The sequence below is a fragment of the Topomyia yanbarensis genome, chromosome 2, assembly GCF_030247195.1.
Source record: "Topomyia yanbarensis strain Yona2022 chromosome 2, ASM3024719v1, whole genome shotgun sequence".
Taxonomy (NCBI): domain Eukaryota; kingdom Metazoa; phylum Arthropoda; class Insecta; order Diptera; family Culicidae; genus Topomyia; species Topomyia yanbarensis.
In genome coordinates this window covers 209,772,268-209,784,444 of record NC_080671.1, presented here as the reverse complement: position 1 = coordinate 209,784,444, position 12,177 = coordinate 209,772,268, and the positions used below count along the sequence as shown (strand labels likewise).

The 12,177-nt window shown below is 34.5% G+C and overlaps 1 protein-coding gene and 1 pseudogene across 2 annotated transcripts in view; one reads left to right on the top strand and one right to left on the bottom strand.

The window, feature by feature from the left end:
• LOC131682817 (homer protein homolog 2) overlaps positions 1-11,444 on the top strand; it is a 345,497-nt gene extending 334,053 nt beyond the window's left edge. The window contains exons 9-10 of one of the 2 annotated variants that reach the window (XR_009304162.1): positions 7,381-8,042; positions 8,106-11,444. The gene's annotated coding sequence lies outside the window, so the exon portion shown is untranslated. Of the gene's footprint in view, positions 1-7,380 lie in introns of both variants that reach the window. The other variant, XR_009304161.1, reaches the window with a different exon arrangement.
• Positions 1,776-3,464, bottom strand: LOC131682815 (uncharacterized; annotated as a pseudogene).
• Positions 11,445-12,177: the final 733 nt, after the last annotated feature.

Here is a 12,177-nt window from a genome sequence, read left to right as displayed (position 1 = left end):
ATATATATATATATATATATATATATATATATATATATATATATATATATATATATATATATATATATATATATATATATATATATATATATATATATATATATATATATATATATATATATATATATATATATATATATATATATATATATATATATATATATATATATATATATATATATATATATATATATATATATATATATATATATATATATATATATATATATATATATATATATATATATATATATATATATATATATATATATATATATATATATATATATATATATATATATATATATATATATATATATATATATATATATATATATATATATATATATATATATATATATATATATATATATATATATATATATATATATATATATATATATATATATATATATATATATATATATATATATATATATATATATATATATATATATATATATATATATATATATATATATATATATATATATATATATATATATATATATATATATATATATATATATATATATATATATATATATATATATATATATATATATATATATATATATATATATATATATATATATATATATATATATATATATATATATATATATATATATATATATATATATATATATATATATATATATATATATATATATATATATATATATATATATATATATATATATATATATATATATATATATATATATATATATATATATATATATATATATATATATATATATATATATATATATATATATATATATATATATATATATATATATATATATATATATATATATATATATATATATATATATATATATATATATATATATATATATATATATATATATATATATATATATATATATATATATATATATATATATATATATATATATATATATATATATATATATATATATATATATATATATATATATATATATATATATATATATATATATATATATATATATATATATATATATATATATATATATATATATATATATATATATATATATATATATATATATATATATATATATATACAGGTCGGACTCGATTATCCGGGGATTTGAAAAAAATCTCACTCCGGATAATCGAATCAAACTTTTTTTTGCGTTATTTCATGAATTTAAGCTTCATTCGTGGAGAAATTGGAAATAAAATGACCAGGGCAAATTTTCCTATTATGGTAAATGTACCTATTTTGGCCCTAGTCGATTTTTCAGACTTTCAGGGTGTGATTTGCATTTTCAGTTGGTTTTAGGAAGTATTCTTGTAGCAGTTCCAAAAACTTCGAAATCGGTTTGGGGTACATGAAGTTATGTACAAAGTAAACGGTAAAAAGATCCTCTATTGCCGTTATCACATCACATGTTCCCTCTGACAAACGTGTTTCATTTGCGTACACATAGTATACGGTCTTAGCATTTCCAATATCTGAAATGAAATAAAAAATAGCTTACATAATTGCTTTCCCGTCATCATTAGTATAAATATTTCAAATATCACAGACAAACAAGTATAACACACTTCACCTTTACATCTTTTGGGTATTAATAGCAACTTCAGAATATTTTAATTAAATTTATTGTTATCAAGTAGTATACTATAGCAGCGTATAGTAACAGTGCAATTAATTATGCTAGTGTGTAAACACCAATTGCGCAAATCAGTCCCATGAAGATAGGAAATCCCATGGAAAACGATCATGAGCCCTATACTAGTGAATATTGGTTGTTTACACACTACCATCATTTGTTGCGCTATTTACGCTCGATAATCTTTCGTCTGTTTACTTATAGCCATTGTTTATTATATTTGTTTTAGTATACTTACCAACTGCTACCAGAATCGGTCCTGAACAGCCAATTATGATATCATCAATACGTGTTCCTATCTATAATATAATAGCAAAAACTTAGAATGTTATACGATTAAAACACTAAAAAGACTTCTTACTTCTTTTTGAATGATTAATTCGCTGAATTTCTCTCCTACTAGAGAACATAGAAACAACAAGACGTCATAATCAGTTGACGACTCGTTCAAATTTAGATTTGGTTTGCAGGTAAGCGAGTATTGAATGATTTTTTTTCCTTTTTTGAAATGAAATACCGTCGAAAATTGCCAATGTTCATTCCGGTTGCCTTTTCAAAATGAAAATTCAGCAACAATCTACGTCGAAGGACGGTAAATTGTGATAACATTTTCGCGGTATCAATTTTCTGATCTAGCTTGAATCTTACATATGCTTGCGATTGCAGCAGGAGTTCCTTTGACAACAAGTTCGGCTCATCACGAACCAATTGCGAATGTATAGACTTATCGCATTCGTTTGACGATTCCACCCAATACTCCTTGAGTGTTCCTGCTCGGGCATTTCGTTTTTTCTTCAGACTGGTTACAGCTTTCGAGCTTGAAGCCTGGACATTTTCAAAACGATTCAAGTAATTATTGCGATTAATCATCTTGTACTTTAATTCCACGAAACCTTGGCCGGCTCCGAAACCATCATCATCTGTGTAATCCAATCCCGAGAACTTTTCTAAAATTTGACGTGCTACAGTCTCCATAGTCTCTGCTCTGATCTGGGAGTCAATCATACGGAGCTGATCAACCACAGCATTAGTTACTCCAGTCAATTCGGTCTTAGTAATACGGATAGAGGCGGGTGGAAAGACGGCTGGATAACTTTTTCTGAATTCTTCCAATACTTGCAAACGACCCATAAGATGGTCACCAATTTTGGTCCAATTTATATTAAAGCAACGAAATTTCATCTTTGTAGAGGCATGTCTCTTGGTACTCTTTTGAAGGTGTACAGTCTCCGAGGTATCACGTTTCTGACTGGTATTTGGGGATTGATTCTCAAAATCGTCAATCGCACTGCAAGCCTGGTCGATCACTTCTTTATCCTGTCTCTGCTTGAAGGGTTGGATAAATTCGTCGCTCATTACTATGAGCATGTTGTCAGGCACTTTTCGGTATTTGGTCATGCACGATGGTTCACCAAGTCGCTCTGTTGAATTAGATGAGGCAGGAGCAATATCATCAGAAGTCTCCCAGGTGGTTTCAACATTGTTACGAGGTTCATCCAGAACGGCATCTAGAAGCTCATCGTCTGTGTTCATGAATTGCCCAGCATACATATCTATGGTGTCCATAACAGTGCTTACTGACTGTAACGCATCGGCTTTTGAAATGACGGAAACAATTTGAGGAACTGTTACGGCAGGTAAAATAGATTGATCCTGTGTTGATTCCACCGAATCTGATACTGTAATAAATAAATGAAAGTATGTTCATAAATTTTCCAGATACAGAAATTCTTTTCGTAGAATTAAAAAAAAATAAAACGGTAAAATGAGTATTAGTGTAGGATTGGTATTGTGTAGCAAGCACTACGATATTTTATACTAGGAGTCGCGAAAATTCCTTAGCCTAATAGAAATGGGTAATCCGCTAGTTTTTGGATAAAAAAGTTTAGGTGGGATTCAAAAAGTTAGGCAGGATTAAAATTACTTCGGGGAAAAATTTCAACCTAAATGTATATTAAATTGAGTAACATTTTCTTAGCCTGATATAACGCATAAATGCTAAGAGGCATGCGTCACAAATAAACATTCAAATACAAACTAATGAATGAAAATATAGTCGACCGAGTTTTTGAATTTAGTACGGTTTTTGATGCCCTGCGAGAAATTGTCATGTTTCTGAATTGACGACATATCGATTTCTCGGATTTTTTTTTTGATTTCGACAAATGAAAAGTACAATATACACATTGCATATTAATTAATTTCCAATCTAACTATAGGTATCGGAATTAGTGCGTTGCGGTTAGGTTTCGGATTCAGTGCTTAGGAATTTCGAATATGAACCGGTATCAACATGATACCTAACAAGTCACAAGAATGTTCAAATTGCCACCAAAGTGCAGCGTATATTTGCAGGTCTAGATCATGGATGATTTTTGTGGATACATCGTCGATCTTCCCTGTCCGAGTAGAAATTACCATTTGCCGGAATTAGTCACATCAGTTCGTCAGGGATGACTAAACCCATGCTCATAAACTATGGTATTTTAGTTTTTACCACTACACCTTTGTGAAAACGAAAACGCTATTAGCCGAGAAAAAGTGTTATTCTGCATTACGACGGATTGATTTTTCGAGCGCATCGCGGAATTGAGAATTCATATCGCATTCATTCGAAAGAAATCCGTCATAATGAAGAATAAGACTGATATAACCATACATAGACTGCGGTTAAATTTAATACGGATCGGTCTTATGATTACCAATTTTTTAATTGTAATTTTATTGAATACGGTATTCTGTTGGTTTACACCTAGTATCAGAACAAGGAAAAAATTCAAGCAATCCTTGAGCTCAAGAATTAGAACAGGATAATTGCACCACTAAATGGATAAAACGAGGTTATTATTGCGAAAACTGGGAATTTGCTTTAGAAATGCGTTTCTTGACATTATGATTTACTGAACATTGAAAAATTACTGTAGTATTTTGTTAAAAAATGTGATTTTATTATGTACTGTATACGGGGGGGGGGGGATTCGGACATAGTATGCTAAGCTCATTCAGATGAAGCTATTATGAGCTCGAAATATGTGTTTAGCACTCAAATTTTCATTTCAAGTTTACTTGTTACAAGAAAAATGTAGTCCGCTGATGTGAGCTGTTTCGGGTTAACGCCAGCCTTTAAGAAACAAGTGGTATTTTGCTACGTTCGGAGATTCAGAAAATTTAAATAGAATTTTGATACAGTGATTTCCTTTTGGGCACTAAGAACATCAATGTGCAGACGGTCATGAGAAATTACCTTGCACTTTTACTCCTTAGTACATTTCATATTTCAGGCCGATTTCGCAGAAAGGAAACAGGCGTTTAGAAAACCTTTGTCAAAACCCAATGCATCTGCATGGCAATAATGTTATATGGTGGTATTTGTTGCCGATCACTTCAAGTTGATTATTTGGTGCCGCTAAGATGCACAAACACTATGATGGTGAGCGATGTACCGGTTTTACCCGTTCCGGGCAATAGACCTTTCTCGTCAGACCTAACCCCTCTTTTTCTTATTTTTATTCGAAAGATATCATGTTTTTATAACCATTTTAGTTTGAATGAGACATTTTTGGCGATTCCTGGATTTTTTATGATATTTTGAAAAATGAAAATTGCAAGAATGTTGAATATTTTTTTCACCAATGCAAGAATGGTGAGAGGCGAAATATACGTTTCGGCAGCACTGTTTTGTACATTTTCTATTATTTTGTCGGGAACACTGTAAATGAAGTGGTGAATCGCGATACCACATTCATTCATGACAGTTAATAAGCTGAATGAACTTCACTCTGTCAAGTTTGGCATTTTGTAAACAATGCCATTGCCAACGACCTAGCCAACCGGGCAAAACCCAACTGTGTCCTTTTGCGACAAGGAGCGGTTGATTATCGATGGTGCAGTGAATCAGTTTACGATGAAGTCACGAAACATAATGTTCGAAGCTAAGGGATTGGTCGCAAATTCGACGATTTTAAGATACAAGCTGACATCAAACACTGTTGAGATTGTCAACGATCGCAGCAAACCAAAGAACCGGCATTTCCCCAACGGTCACTGGTTGTCAGGATTCAACTAAAAACTTGTTTATTTCGCATACATGTTACGTGTATGAATTCATTGCTACCTTTGTTTTCTGTTTGTGTTGCTTGCAAGTTGCTAGAGTTCTTCAGAGTCAATTGACTAAAAATACATGTCAAATTATCAGAACTCCGGAAATACGTTAACCTGTTTAGGTTATCAGCACTGTGCCAAAGCTGTTAAATAAAAACCAAACTCCACCGAATGAAATTCAATCAAATTCAATGAATCATATTCAACCACACAAATACTGCCCTAGCATTTCTGCAATGTTCCATAAAATCTTCCAGCAGGTTTCGAAATTTTTGATGTTTTCCGGAAACTGGTATTGCCCGTTTCATCTGTAGATAGACATTCCTGCACATTTTGAAAGCAGTAAAATAAATATTCTCACATTAAACTGCACGGGGGACAGCAAATAAACAAACCGAACATCTTATGCACAATCCTAGAGAGGGTGTTAAATATTGCTTTTGTTAGCCACCGCAACAATCAAACGATGGTAGATACGGTGCGAGCATATTTTCGTGTGACAAAATTATTTTGCTGTGAGTCTATTTAGGGGTAAAATTCGCAATACTAAAGCAATCACAACTATAGTCCCCTATAGCGATTCTTAAAGAATGCATCCGGCTTAAGTGTCGTTTACACTATCCGTCTGTCTTCAGTCACCGGTACAGCATGTCAACGGAATACATACGTTCAGATACAACATCAACCCACGGAATGTGTGAATGCATATAACTAATCCTGACGGAACGCTGACGTAACGTTAGCTTTTTGTTCTGTTAACGGGATCTAATATGTCGTGTGTATTATATTTTATACAATCATTTTCAGTCAGTTAAGCCCGATTCAGATGATGCATCAGATTCCGTCAACAGAAAAGAACGTCAACGATACGACACCGTTCCATCAGGATAAGTTAAATGCGTTTGTCGTGTGCCCGTTCACACGTCCCGTACGTCAAAACGTGCCGTGAATGCCTCCATTTAACTGCGTGTAACTAATGTTGACGTTCCGTACCGTGACGGAAGTCTAACGTATCGTGTGAATCGTACTTTAGTCGTGCAAAATCTTCTCAGTGGTGTACAATAGAGTCTGTAAACAACGCCTTTGGTGTACAACTGTCTGGATGAGGGCCATGACATAAACCAGCTGTTAGGAGATTTGCTGGTCGGACTAGTCGTGTTCGATCAGCGAAAGTTGACCAACCGGTTCCAGCAGAATTTGTTTTCGAACTCATCGGACTTCTAACAAAGGATTCTCCAGAATATATTTCCGAGCAGCACCAGAACATTTTGAACATCAACATAAGTACTGCAGAAGGACTGTTGCTGGAAGGAAATTCCTCTCAATTATTTTACTGGCCGGAGCGCTGTAAGGGTTGAATCATATTCTATCATTTTTACTCCCCGCCGGCGGTAAATTGTGGCGGAAGCTCTCTTTGTTAATCTAACTGATTAGGATGAGGCCATCAAGGAACGGCTGGCGTTTAGAAGTATGTACTAAATTCACATTATGTCTAAGAAAATGAATGAAATCTCCTCAAAACAAAATATGTACATACCTTCACTTTTTTATTTAACTTTACCCAATTGTCACATCTATACCTTACTCCCTTGACCACAGACACCGGCTTATGTACGAATAATAAAATATATATTTTAATTTTCAGATTAACGATGCTGGACTCATCGCCAGTTTGAATGTAGTGCAAATCAATAATGAACCGACTGCTGCAACATTTACCTATGAATTGTACAAGAATAGAAGAGGGAGCGAAATGTTTTGAATTTTAATCTGGCTGGCGTAGTATTGGAGTTTCTATGTTGACCTTTGATTAAGATCCATAGTGCAGGAGATACTCACCTGGGAGTGATGGTAAACATATGGCAATACACAGAGTAATTTACGCAAGTAAGTTTGAGAACGCCATGCGAACGAGCAAAGCCTCTATTATCATCAAGTACTGCGACTACAATCGAAATCGACACTAGTGGATGGAATCTACTACCAAAGATCTACCAAGCACTGTGTTCGGATTTGTTTCGGTAAACGTTGCAAATAGTGGAGAAAGCTTCGTCGGACACGAAAATGTACAAAAACTCAAATTCTTGTTCGATTTGGAAAATCGTTAAACTTTTGGTCGACAAGCTGTGACTATTCAAGCCGTCATTCTGAACGGAGATAAGGATGAAAAGATTCAAGATGTATTACCTGTTGACGTTGCTCCACTTTCGCTTTGGAACGCGGGTGGCGGGGTAACCAAGCCGATCGAGCGGAACAGTCGAATCCCATATGAACAAAATCAGATGTTCTCGGCTGTTGAAAATTTCGGTGGGGAAAATGAAAAATAGAGAGTAAGGCACCACAAGAAATTAACTCGAGAATTGTTTTCAGTTGAAACGGTTGTAGCAGTCCGACGGCAAAACGAGTTACTCCGATGGTTGAACGGAAATGCAATGTTCGATAAGGACGAGTTTGTGCATAGCATGCAAGAACTAAACCGAGTTTGTAGTCCGTTAGTCTAGTAGGTGCATCCAACAGACTGATAGTTATTAAAAACGAACAGGTGGGATAGGCTCACTAAAAAAACTTATCCTTAGCAGTTAGGACTAGAAAAATTGACGCGATTGATTCTAAATCAAGCTGATTATATACCAATAATAATGTATGTGCGGTGTAAAGAGAAAAATAAACAAGTTGAAGTACGAGAAACATTTCCCTATGAAAACAGTCACGGGCTCAAGTGCACATGATTACTTCACGTCGCTCTATGTCAATTATGGAAGTACCATCCTCTGCGTGTCGAGGTTCGATTGGTAAGGTTGTAAAATACTACGTGTCGGGAGGATCCTGCGTCTTGGAGATGGATTAATCGGTCCAACCGAAAGAAAAATGTTTGCGATCTGCTAGTTTCGGGCTAGTTGTTTTCTACCAGGGATGCTCATGGTGCGCGTGATGCGGTGCACTTAATTTTACTATCATCTAGAAAAAGATATCACCTACAAATCAAGTCCACGAAGATGCACCCAAAACTTCCGATGTCATTTCCGGTGCCGCGCCAGGCTAAAATCAGTGTTATTAACGTATCCACTATTTCTGCAGTTTGACTTTGAGGTTCCTATTTTTTGACAGTGTTGAGTGAATCATTGATGCGTCATTGATGCCAGATCGAGTTATGCAATAGTATGCAGCAAAAATCTGAAAAGTCTGCAAGCTACTACAAGATACTTGCGCAAGAAAAATTGTGCCATGATATATTAAATAATACAAAATGTTAAATACTTGCTGCAAGTGGATGGTGAAGCCTTTGTATTACTAAATATCTGAAGTCTACAAAAATTCTGCAGTTTAATTCAAAACTCTGCAGATTTGCTGTTGTATTTGCAAATTTGGCATCTTTGTTTCATTATAGATGAAGGGATGACAAATTCCCCACATGAAGTTCATCCGAATGGTGTAAAAATATGGGGAAATGGGGCAAGATAGATCACCAGCATATGGGGTTAAATGAGCAGTTTGCCGATTTTTTTTATTTTTTCAATAGTTAGAGGCACTTGAGCATCGCGGCAATATGAAATTTCGACTCAGGGGTAAAAAAGGAAGCATTTTAGTATAAATTTTTTTTGACAAGAAACCTCTATTCTTGGACAAGATTTAGAGGACCAACCGTAATCAACCGTAACACTGGCGGCGCGGAATGCATATTTTAGGCATGGTCGAATTAGTGCAAATTTATAACACTGTACTGAAGTGTATCGTACAGCTGATACGGAATGTATATACTGACAGTGACAGATGTGACAACATTATAAAAACGACGCCCCCATTATTGGGTCGAATCAAAGCTCGTCGAAATATCTATTGTTTGCTCATTGAGTGTATTTTTTTTTTTTTGAAATTAGAGGTTTAACCCTTACGGTCGAGTTTTTCACTTTCCCGAAAACTGGTTTTCAGTCAAAACCAGTTTCTGTAAGATTTTCGTGAAAACTGGTTTTGAACAAAAATGTAAACCAAATCCATTTCTTCACTGAGCTTTCAATTGCAGTCGTAGATTTCGTGGACTTCAAAACTGGTTTTACCGAAAATCAGTTTTCGCAGTGAAAACAGTTTTCAAAGCTGTGATCATACTCCACTACAAAGACATTGACGTTAATGAGTAAATAACTGAACTAGACTGAATACAAATGCAGTCAGTTTTCGGTGAAAACCGGTTTTCATGCTCGTGAAGAAATTGGCCGTTTCATCCGTCTCTTTTTCAGGTTAGAAAAATCTATAGCACTATATGCTAGAATAGGAATCGAATCCAGGTGAGCTGCGTAAAGGGCAACCGATTTACCAAATGCACTGTGCCCGCCCTCATCATTCTTGTTTACATTTCGCTATAGCGTTGCCAAGCAGAACGTTTTGTTTTATACTTCGAACAGATTTGTTTTAAAATTTAAAACTTATACGACGCTGTTCTATTTCTTGCTGATTTTTTTATTTCGATTATAGAGGTTTTAACCTTAAGGTCATTCACCTCTTCGGGTTAGAAAAATATCTTATGAAAAATTTCTAACCCTATGTGCGGGGTCGGGACTCGAACCCAGGTGCGCTGCGTACAAGGCAATCGATTTACCAAAACGCTACGCCCACCCCCATTGCTGATTTTAAAACACGTTTAGAACTGTGTTTTAAATACATAGAGTATTCACCATACTTAGACCCGATAGACTGGGGAAAAATAAATTTGAGTCTAGTAACGCTGAAGACATGGAAAGACACGAATTTTAAACTAACTAGAGCACCCGCTAAAACTGCTTCTGGGGACAGCAAGCAAAATTAAGAATCTAGAACTGAAACATACCTGAACATGCCCTAATAAGGTTACACCACATCGTTTTTTACGATGTTTCTACAAAACTCCAAGTTACCAAAACTAGCAGAAAAATAACTTAGTAAACGAAAGATTCCAAAAGCTTTGCATGGGCTTCCCTCTTTACATCCCCTCGCAAGACCCTCACGCTCGTTTAGCTGCATTTTTTGACAATCCTTTTGGCTGCATTTTTTTGACACTTAGCTAGTCTCTGTATAGAGTGTCTGTAATTTCGACGAGTTTTGATTCGAGCCAATAATAGGGACCCCGATGAACTCCAACGATTTTGACACCTGGGCGCCAGTCAATGTAGTGTATTAGGTTCTTTACTGACACAGCTAACCTCACTTTTCTTGACAGTTCGCTTGTACTGTTTACATGGACTTAGAAAAATTTGTGGACGACTAGATTCGCTCAAAGCAAATCGTAAAGAATTTTTCTAAGTCCATGTAAACAGTACAAGCGAACTGTCAAAAATGAACACTCAGTTCATTTGTGACGTCACTGTAAAGTATTCAATACAAGTATAGCGAAGAGTGCACTTTGGTATTCGTAAGATGAATCTTACATGAGTGGTGTGAGTGATCACAGAATAAATCGACTTGCTTTCGTCATATTGTTCGTTCCACTCCTATTGAATCGTGTGAACGCTATGACGTCGACCCGATGTGCTTCTGGATTGTTTACATATTTTTGGTTGCCGAAACTACAGACTCTCGTAGTAATAGACCAGCGGAGGTACTTTTATCGAGCCAAATAAACTGTCAAAATCCGGTGCCAAACGAGCATGACGTCAAATAATGCAAACAAGCAGAACAAGTATTGCGATTTTATTTAAAAAAAATTATTTTGTTATTCACACTAGGCTTCACCTTTCATGTCCGTATTAGTATTTTACAATGTTAATTAGAAAGATATTTATTGTGTTCTACCTAACTGCATAAAAAGCATTTTACTTATGCTCTTTTTCATCAACTTTGTGTTTTTGAAGAAATTGGATTTTTTTTTGCTTTTTATTATTTCTTGGTGCTATATCAAACGTATAACTTCTCTTTTCAATAAATATATTATTTTTTCAAAAAATATTTTGATAAAAAAGCAAATGATCGAATACTGTCGAGCACGTTCGAGCTTGCACATTTTTGGGTGATGCCAGTTAAACATGCTTGTTTTTCTAGTTGCCAGTTTTCCAGTTTTTACATCCGCGACTCTATTACTATGAGTATTTATAGCCAATACTACACTAATGGCGATTTCGCTTGAACCTGAAACTGGGTCAGGTTTTAACCCCAACCGCTGTCAGTTCATATATTTTGACAGCAGTTGGAGTTAGGAACTGACTCAGTTTCGCCTCAAACAAAAACTACATAAGAAAAATTATATGGTAAGGTTTACCATATAAGGAGGTTAATTCGAGTTTTCGAGTATAGTGGTTTTTAACCAACTATAGAGGGATTCCATGAGAAACCGGCAGATCACAAAATATGACCATCGTCGATTCGAACGAAACTTTACATTTGTGTTCGGTTTATGAATCTCCATGATTTTTTCTGGTAATTGCAGTATTCTTATACAAGGGCAATTTTTCAAAAGGGCGTAGACGTTTCTACG